Source organism: Procambarus clarkii, chromosome 20 (genome assembly GCF_040958095.1).
Source record: "Procambarus clarkii isolate CNS0578487 chromosome 20, FALCON_Pclarkii_2.0, whole genome shotgun sequence".
Taxonomy (NCBI): Eukaryota; Metazoa; Arthropoda; class Malacostraca; order Decapoda; family Cambaridae; genus Procambarus; species Procambarus clarkii.
The window spans coordinates 14743802-14764817 of record NC_091169.1 but is presented as its reverse complement, the minus strand read 5'-3'; positions in this window follow the sequence as shown (position 1 = coordinate 14764817).

The following is a 21016-nucleotide window of genomic DNA, read 5'->3' as shown; positions in this document are numbered from 1 at the left end:
TAAGGATTGCGATGTTGTATACCTTGACTTTAGCAAAGCTTTTGATACAGTGCCACATGAAAGACTGATTAAAAAGATAGAGTCCCATGGTATTGGGGGTGCTATATTAAGCTGGATTAGGGCATGGCTATACCAATGGAAACAGAGTTAGTATAAATGGGGTTAAGTCAGAGTGGGAAAATGTTGTAAGTGGAGTGCCTCAAGGCTCTGTCCTGGGACCTCTGTTGTTTATAATATATATAAATTATTTAGATTCAGGTTTGAGTAGCAACGTTTGCAAATTTGCCGATGATACAAAAATCTATAGTGAAATTAACAGGGAAGAAGACTCGCTATCACTTCAAGTTGATCTAAATAGGGTTTTGAAAAGGCCAAAGGATTGGCAGATGCAATTTAATGCTGATAAATGTAAAGTTTTGAGGCTAGGTAATGATAGAGTTATAAGATACGAGCTAAATGGTGTTGAGATTGCGAAGTCTGATTGCAAAAGGGATCTGGGAGTTATGATTAGTAAGAATTTAAAACCAAAGGATCAATGCATGAATATTCGTAATAAGGCAAATAGGACACTGAGATTTATTAATCGAAGCATTAGTAACAAGACACCTGACGTTGTTCTTCAGCTATATCTTGCTCTGGTTAGGCTCCATTTAGATTATGAAGTTTAGTTTTGGTCGGCGTATTATAGATAAAAATTCACTTGAACGTATCCAACGTAGGATGACAAAGGTAATTCCCCAAATTAGAAATCTTTCATATGAAGAGAGATTACAAAGCTTAAATTGCATTCATTGGAAAGACAAAGAACTACGGGTGACATGATAGAGGTTTACAAGTGGATGAATGGACATAACAAAGGGGATATTAAAAGCATTAAAAGGGAGCATTAAAAGTATTAACTGAAGACAGAACGCAAAACATTGGGCATAAATTGGATAAGTTTAGATTTAGGAAAGACTTGGGTAAATACTGGTTCAGTAACAGGGGTTGTTGATTTGTGGAACCAATTGCCACGTAACATGGTGGAGGTGGGGGTCCCTCGATTGTTTCAAGTATGGGTTGAACATGTATATGAGTGGGATTGGGTTGTTGTAAATAGGAGCTGCCTCGTATGGGCCAATAGGCCTTCTGCAGAAGCCTTTGTTCTTATGTTCTTATTTGATTTGCAATATCTTTCCAGCCGGCAATTGACACCAAGTGCCCTCGACAACCATTCATTCCCATCGCTCTTTCTTGGAAGAATGCCACATATGATCGGGATTCCTCCCTTGCTGCTAACTAATTCTATGGCTGTTAAATTTCTGTATCAGTTCCTCACTCCTAACTATTCCAACATCATTCCCCCCTGCACTAATACAAATAATGTGTTTGTTCCCATTTCCCGTCATAATATCTTTTATGTTAACAATATCTCCAATTCCAGCTCCCGGATAGCAAACTCTTAACCTGTTCCCACCTATCTCTGGGACAAAACGTTCTGTCCAAATACTTCACCTGGGAATCTCCCACAACCAGTAGATGTAGATGTAGAATGCTCACTAGTGAGTCCCATTCCTCAACGGCTTTTCTAATCATTGTAGTAGCGGTGGAATGTGCATCTATTGTAGCTGCTGTCGTTGGATTAATCTGTGAGAAACTTGGAGGTATTTGGACCTGTACAACAGGTAGAGCAGTGGCAGTTTTTGCTAGCGAGTCTGCCTTTTCATTACCATCTATGCCAATGTGACTTGGAATCCAATTTAGGGTGATTGACAGCCCTAGATTATGGGCTTCTTTTCCTATATGTTGAATTTCTGTGAGGAGGGTTATATTATCTATGTGCTGACTGGATAACAATGCCTGGAGTGAAGATTTAGAGTCGGTATGAATGATGACATGTAAATTATTCTCAATTGTATAGTTTATTGCCTCCTTCAGGGCATATAATTCTGTTTGCAATGTTGAGCATCCACTATTCATGCTCCAGTAAGCTTCATGGTTGGTAGTGTAAACTGCTGCCCCAGTAGAACCTCTTTCTTGATCAACTGGTCCGTTTATGAAGATATGAGTCGTTGTATGTCTTGAGATGGTTTCCATGTGTTCTATTACTTCCTTGAACCTCTGCGGGGTCACATGCTGATTTTTAAACTGGTAATCCTTTAATGATTATCTTTAGATTCGATTCTTCCCATGGAGGAGGCTGCCGAAAGTGTTGATATGGTCTATCTTCCCATTTGTTTTTAGTGGTCCATTTCAGGTCCACTTTCTCTATAATCTTGCCTTTTAATTTATCCAGTGATGAATTTATGGCAATAGTCTGCACCTACAAGGAATGTTGGTGAGGTGGTCAAACGTGATGATGATGTCAGCCAACTTAATTTTCCTTTCATGTAGGAATTTGTCTGTATGGTTTATGCAAGTATAGGCTTATAAGCTGGACACGAGTTCTCTCAAAATAACAGGAACCGATGAAAGAGCATCCCACAGCGCCAGTTCTGCTTACCAAAAATGGCCCACTAGATACTCAGATTAGTCGCCGAAGCTTCAGCGTTCAAGCAAGCTTCTATTTTACTTAGTCTTTCACGTGGCACTGTATCAAAAGCTTTGTTAAAGTAAAGGTACACAACATCACAAACCTTACCACTATCAACTGCCTCAACTATGCTGGAATAAAAAGATAGCAAAATTGTTACACATGAACGGCCATTTGTAAAACCATGTTGACTCGTTTATTAAATTTTTTTTCAAGACGAAAACGAATGGTATTTGCAATTATCGATTCAAGTAACTTTCCCACAATAGACGTTAGGTTAATTGGCCGATAGTTTGACGCAAGTGATCCATCTCCTTTTTAAAAAATTGGTATCACATTAGCAACTTTCCATGACTCTGGCACTCTGCCTGACTATTGATTTATTAAGTATGGTAGACAGTGGCTCGCCAAGCTCCCTTTTGCATTCTTTAAGCACCCTGGCAAACACTTCATCCGACCCTGGGGATTTGTTTGGTTTAAGTTTAACTATTTGTTTAGCAGTTACCAGCGAGGATATAATTAAACTAGTCAACCTGTCCTCGTCCCCCACCCACATAGACTTGTTCGGCTAAAGGCATATTCTTAAGTTCGTCTTTAGTAAATAGATATAAAATATTTATTAAAAATACTACTCATCTCATCATTATCTGTTATTTAACCTGTCTCAGTTTTTAATGGACCTATCCTTTCCCTAATCTTTGTCCTGTATAACTGGAAAAACCCTGTAGGATTTGCCTTTGCTTGCCCTGCTATGCGAACTTCATGGTTTCTTTTTGATTTCCTTATCCCTTAACATTTCTAACCAGTTGTACAAATTCCTGTTCTAAAGTGACTTTCTCATTCTTAATCCTTTTGTACTACACTTTCTTTTTACCTATAAGGTTATTCAGATCCTTTGTTATCCACTTTGGATCATTAGTATTTGATCTTTTCAATTTATAAGGTATACTACTTTCCTGGGCTTTGCTTAGAATATTTTTAAACAGGTTATATTTTGAATCCACATCGAAAACCCCTTTAACGTCACCTATCGCTGGGTTCACGTCTAACTCCAAGACCGGCCCACACCCCATACCCAAAACTTTCTAATCTATTTGACCTCAAAAAATTCTTAGACTATTGAAATCAGCTTTTCGAAAATCAGGCATTTTTAACAGAATTTTCTCCTACAGATCTATTTCATTCTATGCTAAATCTGATTTCTTTATGACCACTGTTCCCTAGATCACTCCCTATTTCGATGTCCTTAATTTGTTTCCCTGTTAGTTAAACTATATCTAAAATATTATTTTCCAGCATTGGTTCCTTAATGTGTTGCGAAAGAAAGCAATCGTCAATTTTAGAAAATCTTCTAGAAAGGGGAATAGATCACTTGCATCAAACTATCGGCCAATTAGCCTAACGTCTATTGCGGGAAAGTTACTTGAATCGATAATTGCAAATTCCATTCGTTTTCATCTTGAAAAACATAAATTAATAAGTCACAACATGGTTTTATATATGGCCGTTCATGTGTAACAAATTTGCTATCTTTTTATTCCAGCATAGTCGAGGCAGCTGATAGTGGTAAGGTTTGAGATGTGTATCTTGACCTTAGCAAAGCTTTTGATACAGTGCCACATGAAAGACTGATTAAAGAGGTAGAGGCTCATGGTATTGGGGGCGCTATATTAAGATGGATTAGGGCATGGCTATTTCAAAGGAAACAGAGTTAGTATAAATGGGGTTAAGTCAGAGTGGGATAGTGTTGTTAGTGGAGTGCCTCAATGCTCTGTCCTGGGACATCTGTTGTTTATAATTTATATAAATGATTTAGATTCAGGTTTGAGTAGCAACATTAACAAATTTGCCGATGAAACAAAAATCGGTATGGAAATTAACACGGAAGACGACATGCTATCACTTCAAGTTTATGGAAATAAGGTTTTGAAATGGTCAAAAGATTGGCAGATGCATTTTAATGCTGATAAACGGAAAGTTCTGAGGCTAGGTAATGATGATGGTTACAAGATACGAGCTAGATGGTGTTGAGATTGAGAATTTGGATTGCGAAAGTGATTTGGGAGTTATGATTAGGAAGAATTTAAAACCAAAGGATCTATGCGTGAATGTTCGTAATAAGGCAAATAGGACACTGGGATTTATTAATCGAAGCGATAGTAACATGACACCTAGTGTTGTTCTTCAACTGTATCTTGCTCTGGTTAGGCCCCATTTAGATTATGCAGTTCAGTTTTGGTCGCCGTAGTATAGAATGGATATAAATTCACTTGAACGTGTCCAGTGAAGGATAAGAACATAAGAACATACGAACAAAGGCAACTGCAGAAGGCCTGTTGGCCCATAAGAGGCAGCTCCTATTTATAACTACCCAATCCCACTCATATACATGTCCAACCCATGCTTGAAACAATCGAGGGACCCCACCTCCACAATGTTACGCGGCAATTGGTTCCACAAATCAACAACCCTGTTACTGAACCAGTATTTACCCAAGTCTTTCCTAAATCTAAACTTATCCAATTTATACCCATTGTTTCGTGTTCTGTCTTGTATTGATACTTTTAATACCCTATTAATATCCCCCTTTGTTATGTCTAGTCATAAACCTTTAAACCCATCATGTCATCCTTAACTCTTGGCCTTTCCAGTGAATGCAATTTAAGCTTTGTTAATCTTTCTTCATATGAAAGATTTCTAATTTGGGTAATTAACTTAGTCATCTTTAGAATTAACTTAGTCATCTTAGTCATTAACTTAGTCATAACTTTGCAGGGGGTAATGATGTTGGACGAGTTAGGTGTGAGGAACTAATACTGAGATTCAGGACAGCCATTGAATTAGTTAGGAGCAAGGGAGGAATCCCGATCATATGTGGCATTCTTCCAAGAAAGGGAGTGGGAAATGAATGGATGTCAAGGGCACTTGGTGTCAATTGCCGGCTGGAAAGATATTGCAAATCAAATGCAATATCTTTCATAGACAACTGGGAACACTTCTATGGAAGAAATGAAATATATGCTCCTGATGGGGTGCATCTATCGAGAGCTGGGGTTGTTGCTGTTGGGAACTCGTTGGAAGAAGTGGTTAGAGGTGTTTGTTTGGGTTTAAACTGTTAGTAGATAGAGGTATGGGAATTGATTTGGAGGAAGGAGATAATAAAAGTATGTGTTTGTGGGAGAAAGGAATTGGCAAAATGATCAGGGAAAGAGAAGGGCCTCAAAATAACAATTCACTTAGGGTATATTACACTAACAGTAGAAGTCTAAGAAATAAAATTAACGAATTAAATGCTCTTGTCTGCAGAGAAAAAATAGATATTATTGCACTTACCGAAACGTGGATGAATGTAGAAAATAGAGAACTATTAGCTGAATATCAAATAAATGGATTTAAACTATTTCACACAGATAGATATATTAGACGAGGAGGGGGAGTAGCCATATATGTTAGGGACAATTTGAAATGTAGTCTCAAAGAGGGAATCAAAACTGAGCCACACACAGAAACTATTTGGATAGAATTATACGAAAAAGCAAATAATACTATAATAGGAGTTATTTATAGGCCACCAAATTTAGACAGAATGGAAGCAAAGCATCTATGGGATGAAATATCTAGGGCATCTAGATCTAACAGTATTTACGTCATGGGTGACTTTAATTATAGTGGAATACACTGGTTGAACAAAACAGGGAATAGTGAAGCAGAAGATTTTCTAGAATTAATTGACGATTACTTTCTTACGCAACACATTAAGGAACCAACACGGGAAAATAATATTTTAGATTTAGTGTTAACTAACAGGGAAACACAAATTAATGACATCGAAATAGGGAGTGAGCTAGGGAACAGTGATCACAAAGAAATCTGATTTAGCATTGAATGGAATAGACTTGTAGGAGAAAATTCTGTTAAAGTGCCAGATTTTCGAAAAGCTGATATTAATAGCCTAAGAAATTTTTTGGGTCAAATTGATTGGAAAGTCTTGGGTATGGGGTGGGGGCCGGTCTTGGAGCGAGACATGAACCCAGCGATAGGTGACGTAAATGGGGATTTCGATGTGGATTCAATATATAACTTATTTAAGAATATTCTAAACAAAGCACAGGAACGTAGTATACCATACAAATTGAATAGGTCGAATACTAATGACCCAAAGTGGATAACAAAGAATTTGAAGAACCTCATAGGTAAAAAGAGAGCTTGGTACAAAAGGATTAAAAATGGGGAGGTCACTTTAGAACAGGAATTCGTACAACTGGTTAGAAATGTTAAAAAAGAGATAAGGAAAGCAAAAAGAAACTATGAAGTTCGCATAGGTGGGCAAGCAAAGACAAATCCTAGAGGGTTTTTTCAGTTATATCGTACTATATCGTACTATGTTGTTATCGAGAATTAGCGATAGACAGGTTACCACTGAATAACCCTTAGGATTTGTGTAAAGGGTAACACTCAACAGAAGTCCAGAATTTTAATACAGTCCATTTTTTCCTAATGCAATCTTCTTTATATTATCAATAATTTTTAATGAATTTACCTGCTGGGAAATTCCCCATATATTTTACGCTCATCTTCGAACCGGATAGTCCAAATTAGACAATCCAATAGAGAACCAGTGTGAATATAAATAATTTATAAACTAAAGCACTAAGTAGCCTGCCACAATTTCGTAGCCTAACTTGGTTAACCTCAGTTAGTAATTAAAAGTAATACTCAACTCAACTGCCAGAAAATATAAAGCCTAATATTAACGGCAGAATTAGAGTGGCCACATCATTTAACTCTAATCTACCTCAATGACATACAACCATCTCGCAATCCTGCTCAGACATTTAATCAGTTCAGGAGCATAATTAACTCCTTTAACGCCAATAACAGAAACAAGCAACACTTAGTGGGCCAGTCAGAGGCTTAGGGCCCTATGCAGGAATATCCCTGAAAAAAAACTTGGCTGTAGTGTTTACTCTAACAGAACCGCGCCAACCTACAGAAAATAATCGTTGTGGTGTTGGTTCCAAGTTTTATAAATGCACAGCTAATTAATCGTAAATTATCGTCTCAGGAGAAGGGTACGGTTGGAAGCCACGTACATCCATTTCACAGCTCGACCATTCCATGAGAATATTTCTAAAGACATAGCACACCTCTCACATGAATTGAGAGCACATGTGGTTAATAAATTAACACCATCAAGTACCATAGGAGGTTGTGGCGAGAAGGCCAAACATAATCTGTGTATATATGTCTCACATATAAAAAACAAAACAAAATATTGCACTATTACATTTCTGCACATTACTGTAGTATATTAAGTTTCTTGCCAACCCTTAGATGTGGGTAGGACAACTTTAGGCTAGAGCAGAACTATACACTGCTCAACTTAGCCTAATCCATTTATGTGCTGACCCAGCAAGGGTGGGATTACTAATTAGCTAGTATTGTACTAAGGAATATACGACCTAGCAATCTTGTATTTTATTGTGCAGACCCGAAATAGGGTGGAAATTGTTAACTATACAAACTGTATTTTTTATATATTTACCATTCTTACATTATTTCCATTGTATTTCATCTTTGAGTGTTACAACGTATCACTACTCCATCCAAAGGCGATAATGAAGGACTAACCTGAGTAACTTCCTGTAGTCATATTGAGTACTACTCAGATCTTGTATATTAAACATTTAACTTTGTGTGCCAACCTCTATGTGAGGTAGGATGACATAGCCTAGGAGCAGAAATTTAAACCCTAGACTATAATAACAGTATTTGCTCCACATATATAGCTTGGGTACTCGCTCATATAAGTAATAGCAATATAAGCCCTATAAGGCTTAAACAAGCAGCCATCATGGCTACAGAAGAAAAATTGAAAAGAACCCTTACAGGTTTAAAAGGTCACTTGACCAGACAGATCAACAAATGTCATGATCTGTCTGAACATTCTTCAGTCGATTACTTTAAACTGGAATGCTATTTCCAAGCAGCTACAAGTAAGTTTGAACAAATAAAAGGTAAAATAGAAACGTATTTGACCAAACTGGCCAAAACACAATTAACAGAAGCTGAACTAGACAATGTTATGATTGATCTAAAACAATGAAGAACAGACAAGGTTATAACTTTTTGTCAAAGTAATCGCACGGAATAAGACAACCACAGCATCTAGTATTACTCAACTAGAAGTTAAACTGTTTTCAGTCAGTTTACCCACATTCTCTGGAACAGAGGATGCTAGTTGGGATGAATGCTGGAACAAATTTGTTGACTCCGTGGATTGTAAATTCGTTATTCCTAAAACTACCTTTAAAACTATGTTCTCCCAGTTTAGGTTCTTAAGAGTAACTATGCTGACACAGAGAGAGCTGTTACAAACTTAGTGCAAAAATTGTTTAAATTGCCGTCTACAGATAGTTCTTCTGACTCACTCCAAACTTTTAGATTGGAGCTTGAGTCCTTCCTTAAAGCACTTAGCATTAAGGTTAGCCTAAATGGTGCTGAGTGGTTAACCAAGGTTATTGTACGACGCAAGTTGCCAAATGAAACACTGGACAAGCTATGTGCCTTGCACAACAAAACATCTCTGACTGTAACAGAGATCACTGAAGGTTTATGCTCTGTTGTAGACAGACAACGAGCAAACAATGAAGGTAAGACAACTTCCAATCCTTCAATTAACACACACCATAAATCACAGAATGAGTGATCACAATGTATTGATCTTTGAGTACCTGGTAGAGCTAGGATTTATCTTCTCAAAAGAGAACTGGGAAACAAAGGGCTGGCATACCGAAAGGGAAATTATGAGGAGATGAGTAAATTCCTAAGGGATATACCATGGGACACAAAACTCAGAACTAAGTCTGCACAAGACATGGACTATGTCACCAAAAAGTGTCGGGACGTAGTAAACAGGTTTATCCCGACCGAAAGGAAAAAACAGAGAAGCAAAAGAAGAATCCGTGGTTTAATAGGGCATGTATGGAAGCAAAGGAGCTGAACAAAAGGGCATCGAGGAACTTCCGAAATAACAGAACACCAGAAAGCAGAGACAGATACCAGAGAATCAGGAATGAGAATGTTAGTGTGAGAAGAGAAGAAAAAGTATAAAAATGATATAGCTAATAAAGCCAAGACCGAACCAGAGCTACTACACAGTCACATCAGGAGGAAAACAACAATGAAGGAACAGGGGATGAAACGTAGAGCGGGTGAGGACAGGTACACAGAGAATGACAGAGAGGTGTATGAAGAACTCAACAAGAGGTTCCAGGAGGTTTTCACAATAGAACGAGGTGAGGTCACTGCGCTAGGAGAGGTGACAGTGAACCAGGCGGTCTTGGAAAGGTTCAAAATTACAAGAGATGAGGTCAAGAGGCATCTGTTGGATCTGGACTTGAGAAAAGTTGTTGGCCCAAATAGAATCATCATGGGTATTGAAAGTGTGTGCATAAGGACTTTGCTTGCTACTCTCCAGTGTAGTAGGTCACTGGAGATGGGAGACCTACTTGAAATATGGAAGATGGTTAAGATAGTCCCAATATACAAAAAGGGTGACAGACAAGAAAGGGTGCCCTGAACTACAGGCCAGTGTCTTTAACTTGTACACCATGCAAGGTGACGGAGAAGATCGTGAGAAAAAGCCTAGTAACACATCTGGAGAAAGGACTTCGTGACAACCCATCAACATGTGTTGAGGGAGGGTAAATCTTGCCTTACTGGCTTAATAGAATTCTACGATCAGGTGACAAAGATTAAACAAGAAAGAGAAGGATGGGTAGACTGCATTTTCTTGGACTGTCAGGAAGCCTTTGACACAGTACCCCATAAGTGGCTGATGAATAAGCTGGAGAAACAGGCAGGAGTAACTGGTAGGGGGCTCCAGTGGATAAGGGAGTATCTAAGTAATAGGAAGCAGAGAGTTAGTGAGAAATGAGGCCTCAGAATGGCGTGAAATCACCAGTGGGGGTCCCACAGGGATCTGTAATCGGACCTATTCTGTTTCTGATATACGTAAATGATTTCCCAGAGGGTATATAGACTCACTCCTCTCAATGTTTGCTGACGATGCCAAAATTATGAGAAGGATTAAGACAGAGGAGGACAGCTTGAGGCCTCAAGAAGACCTGGACAAGCTGCAGGAATGGTCGAACATGTGGTTGTTAAAATTTAACCCGAACAAATATAATGTAATGAAGATAGGTGTTGGGAGCAGGAGACCAGATACAAGGTTTGGGAGATGAAATACTTCAAGAGTCAAAGAGAGAGAAAGACCTGGGGGTTGATATCACGCCAGACCTGTCCCCTGAAGCTCATATCAAGAGGATAACATCAGCAGCATATGCCTAGTTGGTTAACATAAGAACGGCCTTTAGAAACTTGTGTAAGGAATCATTCAGAACTTTGTATATCACATATGTCAGACCAGACCTGGAGTATGCGGCTCCAGCATGGAGTCCATATCTAGTCAAGCATAAGACTAAGCTGGAAAAGGTTTTCTAATTTATACTGGTCTTGTATTGAGAGGCTAGAAATTCTTACTATAATTTTTATATTTGCGTTACCAGTCAACTTTGAGTGTCAAATAAATATAGTTGGAATTAATTACATTTTTTCATGTTTAATCTAGTAGTTCGATCATTTAATAATTAATGTAACCTTTTTATGTGGTTTATAATTGCGCATGTATTTTTATTCAACATCATATACAGTGTTTTGTGTCACAAGTGATGATTAGTAGTCAATGCCGGTTGCGTATTTCCATCTGTCCGCATATAAATTTGACGAATGAGAGAAGAGGGTAATATGACTTAAAGAATTCATTCATTGGTGTAGCGTAGGGAGCGAGACTCTGACGCCGACAACTGTCATCGTCTGTCAACAAGCGTAGGTGATTTATGGTTTTCACTGGGGCGGTGGAACGCGGAGAACGACGTGAATGAGGGGTAGTTCCGGTCTAGATGTTCAAGAGGTTTAACGTAAAAGGTTAGGGTATACCTTCGGAGATTATTGAGCGAGTGATTAGTTGCTGAGATCGGGGTTGTGTTAAAATTTCATCGCAATCGCTTGTCGGGATCAGAACTTTGCCTGTTTTCCCCAGGTAGGGACAGGTTGCGAGGTTTAGCGAGAATATGTCGTGTGATAAATATATGAAATGATTCACTGATTTCACTTTAATGCACTGCACTTCACTTGAAAACAGTAAACCACTCACCTTAGTAATTCTCTCAGAGAAATAAGACTGCACAATACAAAAACAAAAACTCCAGACTTAAAAATGTAAAACAAATACTTAGAAAAATAATAACACTTATATACGAGAATACGTAAACAAGGGGGAACACTTAACTAACGAAGGGATACTTAACCTGAAAGGGAACTTAATTTAGTACTTAAGGAAATCTCGATTTAACCTATAACCGTCCCATCCCGGCCCACCCTGTCGTTTTTACAAGCCTAGGTAACCACATCCACCTAGATTATGACAGTACCAAATAATCCCGTCCTTCGCGGTCAACGGTTAGACTAGATAGCGGAACAACCGACGGATCTAACTGTCCGACACCACCGTAATTCCGTTGTTAGAGAATCTACTAGGCCATCCCTCAGTGAACTCTGAGTACCTTCATGGCTGTACCGTAAAAATCTAGCGATTGGGTCGCCTAACACGCCCTCAGGGATAATAATTAGCGTCCTAATACTTCCCCGCCCCGACAATTTGAAACCAAGAATTGTTGCTGCGAAACCACCACGCAGCACCCTTGTCCATACTTGCAGAGGGTCGAGTAAATAACACCCTTTCCAACTACACAAGGCGGCCTCCACTCTTAAGTGGCTGCTTAACGCATACACTAACTGTATATAATTAAACTTCCCAGCCTATCACGACACTAGAATCGCCTATTCTATGCGAATCGCACCACATAGGATTACCGTCGAACTCTAGATCGTTGCACTAGGCTGACTCTCACCACACAGCTTAACCGAACGGACAGACGCGTGAGGCTTCAATAATCGTCAAGAAATGATTGAAAACACCGCTGCTACCATTGTAATAACCCTCTGACCTCTATGATCGTAATCGTTCTGAACGCTAAATCTGTTGTAACTCTCTCTCTACTCTTTCCCTTCATTCAATACCCCAGCTTAACACTGTTACAGTCCAGTATGACCCCTCACTGGACTGCCATGAATATAAGAGGAATATTAAATGAGGAAGGTGTTACCACCCTTGTGACTCAATAAGGTTCTTCTCCCCGCAGTGTAAAGAAATGATAATAAATCGGCCTTGCCAACAGATGTCTAGGGGTATAGATACATCACTGCATAAAAAGGAGAACAATATATTTATGCTAAAAGGGACAAACATAACAACAATTAAATGTATAAATAATAGACAGAAATATTCTTCAGTATGCAATATCATAGAATGAAATTAATTATTGAGACATGAGCAATATCACCAGAACATGGATTAATAAATAGTTATACACAAATCATCTAACCAGATAATTAACATTTATATGGGCTAAAATAACAGTGACCAATGACTTGACTTAAAAACACGACTCCTCTCGACAACAGCCGCCACGCTTCTGCACATGCTCTGGTCCGCAGGCCAAGCGTCTACCAAAAAATCAACTAAACATCCACATAAACATTGTGGAAATTCTAATAACAAAATGTAGTACTAATATTCAAAACATTATTAATCTAAAGAGTAGTGAACACTGGTACAACATTCCATACAATAATACGGCAATCAAATATGGGAATTAATCAAGGTAAAATTATAAACACTCGATTGACAACAATGTTCCCACACTGGCCATATCCAAATATGGTCAACCGTCCACACAGAGAAACTAAATGAGAAATCTAACACAAAAGCCTCATACAATATAATGCAACTCAGGCACACTACAGCATGCTATAATATATAACATACAAAATCTTATATCATACAACTGGATGCTATATTAATTAATTATAGAACAAGATAATAAAGTAATAAGAATCAAGAGTAATGTTAGAATCCTAGTAAGATTCGTAACATCCCTCCCGTCCCCTAAGAAAAAAATGAAATTAACTGAAGGTTGATTTAATTTTTTTTGACTGCATGAAATATAACATGGAAATACAACATGAAAATACTTCAACTAAAATCAAAGTACAAAGCAATGAAATTTCACACAGTAAAAAAAATACAAAATTTACATACATCTTTTGAATAAAGAACACTACATATTATGGCACTGCAACAGGAAATCCCCTGGATAAGGCATCAGCAGTAACATTTTGCCTCCCAGGAATATGACGAATTACAATATTGAATTCTTGCATAATCAATGACCATCTAAGTATTCTCTGGTTTTTACACTTCATAGAGTTGATAAATGTCAATGGATTATGGTCTGTATATACTACCACTTGATTTCCTGACAAATATGTCTCAAATTTCTTCACTGCCAGTATTAAACAAAGTGCTTCTTTCTCAACTACAGAGTAATTAATTTGTGTCTTATCAAACTTACATGACAAATAATAAACAGGATGTTCTAACTCATCTGGTCCTACTTGGAACAAAACAGCACCTGCTCCTAGAACCTCATGTCCTAAATACACTATAGTTCCTTTAGCCCAACTACATTTCTTCATATTGACAGTCAAATTAGCATGTTGTAACACATTAAACAATTTCTTTAAACTAGACATATGATCTACCCAATTCTTACTGAAAATCACAATGTCATCCAAATATGCCCTTCAGTCTGGCACATCCTTCAACAAAGAATTCATTAATTTCTGAAAAGTGGCTGGAACATTCCTTAATCCAAAAGGCATGACATTAAACTCGTAAGCTCCATCAGGAGTGATAAATGCTGTCTCTTCCCTTGCAAAATCTGTAAGAGGTATCTGATGATATCCCTTAGATAAGTCCAATTTAGATACAAAGTTGGCATGACCTATAGTATCAACACATTCTTCCAATAATGGTAAAGGATAAACATCAACTACAGTTACCTGGTTGAGTTTTCTATAATCCACTACTAATCTCCACTTATCTTCTGGTTTTGGTACTAATAGACATGGCGAACTCCAGGAACTCTGACTGGGTCTAATGAACCCATGTCGAAGAAGATAATTAACCTCCTCCTGGATGATACGACGTTTCACGGGTGTCACTCGATAAGGGTGCAGCCGAATTGGAGTCACATTTGTCAGGGTGATATCGTGAGTAATGAGAGAAGTCTGAGTGGGGACCTCCCCAAACAAGCTAGAAGACACCTCCAAAAGGTCCTGGAACTCTGCTCTCTCCTCATCCTGCAAATGACTCAACAATTCTTCCCCGGAACTACTGGAATTAGACAAACAAAAATTACTATCTTCCTCAGCAACACTCGACTCTTCAGGAATTACCTCCTCAGCAACACAACAAGCCACAATACTAGGCCCACAATAAGCCTTCAACCGGTTTACATGTACACTCATGGTCTGTCGTTTCTGCTTGGGATGGCAAACCTTGTAAGTAACTTCCCCAAGACGTTTTAATACTTGATACGGTCCTGCAAATTTATTAGACATAGACGTACCGATACGAGGCTTCAAGATCAATACCAAATCTCCTGGCTCAAAAACTCTGAGTTTGGCCTTGAACCTCTGGTCATGTTTCTGCTTCATTACCTGTTGTTGTTCACTTAGATGTCGTAAGGCCAACTCCCTCGTTCTGGACAGCTTGCTCTTGACATCCGTCAGGTAACGCTCACTCTGCCTGGCTGTAACATCTAATAATTTCTCATATAACATCTTTAAAGGTCCTCTCACCTGATGTCCAAATACAAGCTCGAATGGAGAACAGCCTAGTGCACTGTGCAATCCATCTCTAGCCGCAAATAAAACAAATGGCAGATTATCATCCCAATGTCTGGGTGAATCTTCCCCAGTTGCCTTCAACATTTTCTTGAGAGTTTGGTGGAACCGCTCGATTCCCCCTGACTCTGAGGATGGTAAGGACTAGAAAAATTGTGCTTTATACCAAAAGTATTACAAAATTGTTGAAAGGTGGTGGAACAAAAATTACTCCCATTATCAGTTTGAATTATACGGTCATACCAAATAGTGAGAAAAATAGTTCCAACTGCCTTATAATGGTAGAAGCTCTAATGTTACGTAAAGCATACGCTTCAGGGAACCTGGTGGTCATACATAAAATTGTAAACATATACATATTTCCGGATTTGGTACGGGGTAAAGGTCCGACACAATCCAGTACCACATGAGTAAAAGGCTCCTCTGGCACTACAATAGGGTATAATGGTGCTCGTGGCACAGTCTGATTAGGCTTACCAACAGTTTGACACAACACAATTGTGGCAATATCTGACTACATCTTTTTTAAGTTTTGGCCAATAAAAAAGTTTACAGATCTTATGATACATACTGGTAATGCTTTGATGGCCTCCCATCAGGTCATCATGAGCAGCTTGAAATACCTGCTCCCTATACTCTGTTGGCCCAACGAGCTGGGTGTTAGACTCACAATCATCTGACGAGGGAGTTCCTGATGGTCTCCATCTTCTCATCAGACATTGATCCTTGAAATAACAACCCGTACTCTCATCCAAAGTATCAATGGAGTCGGCTGCTTCTGCATAACACTCAGCATGACTGGGATCAGTACTCTGTAACTTATGCAAGGTCTTGAACTCTACAACTGGAGCAAGCGGGCAAGGAATTGGTACCTGGGCCACCTCTTCCAGACCATCTGGGTCAGAATAAATTAGGGCTTTGGCACCGGCCTCACTGTCGACATCCACGTGAGCTAAAAATGTATCTTCAAGGTCCACCTCCACCTCCCTGTCTGAAGGGGTCCTGGCCTCGAGAACATCCACCTTGGTAGTAGCAGGACTTACCACATTCTGCTTACCCATGGATCTGGTCACAACACAGGCTGGATAAATGACACCATCATTCGCATCTGGTTGAGCCAGTACTGCATTAGGTTTAGTATACATAACAGGACAATCGGTCCCACTAAATTGACACTTGTCAGAATCATTACCTACAGTGATATCAATCCCAGGAATGGGCAACTGCTCACTGACTGCTACAGTGCACCAACCTGGTGTAATAGAAGAATTCAGGTTAACCTTAATTAATGGTACACGCTGGATATGCCCTCCAAGTCCCTGCAATAACACTACCTCTCCAATGTCTTCTGTGCTAACATCAGTAAGAACACGGCGAGAAATTAAAGACTGGGAAGCACCAGTGTCCCTTAACAACTGGACTGGTTTCCAGGTTCTAATAGTACATAATAGGGTTCCCGAATGTAGGTATGGATCAAAATTAGTCATCCACTTGGTCATGACTGAAGCAACATTCAGGAATTTACCACATGACTTCTTCTCCTGCAATGCGTGCAATATCTGCCAGTGGTCGAAACAGCCGAACCCACTGCAGGTTTAATCACTACATTACTTGAGGTTGACAACCCTGTCTGTTGTTTCTCAGATTTAGGCTTTACAGGAGAAGGGTTCAGGGGAGAAGGTGAAGTAGCTGGTCGGGTCTGGAAAACATGATTTTTATGAGCATAATGATTAGTTTTAGCATTAAAATGATTAATTGGTGCTCTAAAAGGCACTTTAGTAAGTAGTTCATGCTCATCAGCTAGCTTGGCTAATTTTATAAGATTAGTGGTTTGTTTATTTTCAGCCATAAATAAAGCAAATTTCTCTGGTAGACATCCCACTACTTCCTCAGTTACTTTGAGGTCTCTTAAAGTCTCAAACTCTGTAATATTAAGTGCTTTAATCCATCTGTCAAAGTGATTTAATTTTACTCGTACAAAGTCAGAAATAGTCTGGTCATGTGCTCTTTTTAAACTTCTGAATTTTATTCTATGTGCCTCTGGGATCTGCTGGTAAGCATTCAAAATATTTAGCTGAACAAATTTAAAATCGAAAGAATTCTCAGCAGGCAAAGATGCAAATACCTCTTGAGCTTTACCCTTAAATTGTCCTTGTAATATGCTAACCCATTGATCGACAGGCCAGTTCATGCTGACTGCTAGTTTCATAAAATGCAAGAAAAATATTTCTGGATCTTCTTCATTAAACTTAGGTAATTCTACATGTTTACTGTACTTAGAAGAACTATTTGTACTCTCTGGATTATTACTAGTGTTACCCAAACCTGCCGCAATCCTCTGCTGTTCTAACCTGTTATTATTTTCAGCCATTGCTGAATTTCTAATTGTCTAGTCTGCTGCTCGGTTTGTTTAGTCTCCAACTCAAGGTGTTTTGTCTGGTTCTGCAACTCCAACCTCTGCTTGTCTGCTGCCAGCCTAGCCATTTCTAATTTAGTCTCCAACTCCAACTTTAAGATTGCCACCTTGTCACTTGACTCTCCTTCTAACTCTCCTAAACACTCTTCTTCAAGTTTTTCCTCCTCCACCAAGTGTGTGACAATCACTCTTAACATTTGAGCTTTCAACATTTTACTGGAAATTGCTAGGTTCAATTTATCAGCCAGCAATAACAAACCAGACTTCTTTAAAGTCTTTAATTTTACAAAAATTTGGCTGATCCACCAGCGCAGCAACCTGATCCTCCATGGTTGGCTCAATAATCACAACTTACACTTGAAACAACACTGAAAATTATGCTTGGCCCCTGGCACAAGCTTAACACTTACCTCAAATCGGGAAGCGTTGAAAAGTTTTCACAGCAGCTCAGATTGAACAGATAATTTCACAGGCTTGATTAGGTGTCACTAGATAATCACAGAGTACCTAGGAAGGCAATTGCTATTAATAATTAGCACTGTTAATTGTACAAACGTTACAGGGAATTAAGGTTTAATCTCCCGGACACAGGCCCTCATTTGTTACCACCCTTGAGACTAAATAAGGTTCTTCTCCATGCAGTGTAAAGAAATGATAATAAATCGGCTTTGCCAACAGATGTCTAGGGGTATAGATACATCACTGCATAAAAAGGAGAACAATATATTTATGCTAAAAGGGACAAGCATAACAACAATTAAATGTATAAATAATAGCCAGAAATATTCTTCAGCATGCAATATCATAGAATGAAATTAATTATTGAGACATGAGCAATATCACTATACACAAATCATCTAACCAGATAATTAACATTTATATGGGCTAAAATAACAGTGACCAATGACTTGACTTAAAACACGACTCCTCTCGACAACAGCCGCCACGCTTCTGCACATGCTCTGGTCCGCAGGCCAAGCGTCTACCAAAAAATCAACTAAACATCCACATAAACATTGTGGAAATTCAAATAACAAAATGTAGTACTAATATTCAAAACATTATCAATCTAAAGAGTAGTAAACACTGGTACAATATTCCATACAATAAGTCAATCGATTTGAGAATGGTCCAGGACGGACCGAAACGTCGTCGTCCCTTCAACTTCTAGTGTGTGGTCTGGTCAACATTCTTCAGCAACGTTATTGTGACTCATCGCCTTCCATACAATAATACGGCAACCAAATATGGGAATTAATCAAGATAAAACTATAAACACTCGATTGACAACAATATTCCCACACTGGCCATATCCAAATATGGTCAACCGTCCACACGGAGAAACTAAATGAGAAATCTAACACAAAAGCCTCATACAATATAATGCAACTCAGGCACACTACAGCATGCTATAATATATAACATACAAAATCTTATATCATACAACTGGATGCTATATTAATTAATTATAGAACAAGATAATAAAGTAATAAGAATCAAGAGTAATGTTAGAATCCTAGTAAGATTCGTAACAGAAGGTACATCAAGGACAAGGGTTATTAATTTATATAAAAAATAATAATAACAATTATTAAACACTGCCAACACCTTCCAACATAAATGAATGTGTCTAAAATTATTGGGACCCTAGGAAGGCAGGAACGCATTAATCAGGGAACTCAAAGGGTAAGTAAATGAATCTAATGGATTAATACTGTAATCATACTGAACTGAACGGAAGATCCTAGAGCGACTTTACTTCTCATAAGATGGGGGGGGAACACATTGGAATTTCTAGCACAGCAAATGAAAATCACAAGAATGAATAACACAGTCATTAATCAAAGGGAACAGATAATTAAACACGAATACAATTAAAATTACTTTATTATTGGAACCCGTATATTTAAATCAAAATTGAAACATAGCCTACTGTAAATAAAAAGAACCTACGAGGAAATGGAATGTAATACCAATGTTACACAACTCACGGGCACAATTACCTTCAATACTGCAGCTTACCAAAGGATGTTGATTGGCTGCCCGCAGGTCACTTGACCTGTACCTCAGTCGAGGCCCCAAGACACACTAACACTTCTTTATTAAAACGCTTACCAGTGGGACAGGCTCCACCCCCTAGTTCCTAGGCCCAAATTAACTCCGCCTATCCCAAGCCTTTGGCCAATCAATTTAAACATAACTAGGTGATCTAGAAACCGGGCCAATGGCATGGGCAGGCACTACCCTGTGAGGCCCCGCCTCCACAGACCTACATGTCTTCAACCAACCTGGATCAGGCTTGACCATAAGGGTCAATTCCTCTTGACAGAAACTCCAAAAACTGGGAAGACACCAACGACTTTCCTGAGGGAATGCCGGCTGGGTACCCATGTGTAAATTGAGATCACAAGTTTATTAGCCCTGGGATACTATTTTCAATTCTTCACTGGACAGATGGACGGAGAGCGAGGGGAGCAAGTGGCTTCAAGATGTTTATGACCCCGAGGGTTAGACTGTGACAAAAGACAGGGATGACCCAAAGGGAGGGAAGGCAAGCGAGAGAAGGGAAGAGGAAGAGGAAGGAGACATCAAAGGGGGAAGGGGAAAGGGAAGGGGCTATGGTGTGCATATACCATTACACCACTATAGTACTATAGCCTGGCCTACACCACAGTGGTACTATAGCCTGACTTACCCAACTATAGCCTGACCTACACCAATATAGCTTGACGTACACCACTATAGCCTGGCCTACACCACTATAGCCTGTCCTACACCACTATAGCCTGGCCTACACCACTATGGTACTATAGCCTGACCTACACCACTATAGCCTGGGCTACACCACTGTGGTTCTATAGCCTGACCTACACCACTATAGGCTGGCCTACACCACTGTGGTACTATAGCCTGGCCTACACCACTGTGGTACTATAGCCTGGCCTACACCACTATAGCCTGGCCTACACCACTGTGGTACTATAGCCAGACCTACACCACTATAGCATTGCCTAGACAATTGTAATACTATAGCCTGACCTACACCACTGTGGTACTATAGCCTAACCTACACTACTATAGCCTGGCCTTCAGCACTATAGCCTGGCCTACACCACTGTGGTACTATAGCCTCGCCTTCACCACTATAGCCTGTCTTACACCACTATAGCCTGACCTACACCTCTATAGCCTGAACTACACCACTATAGCCTAGC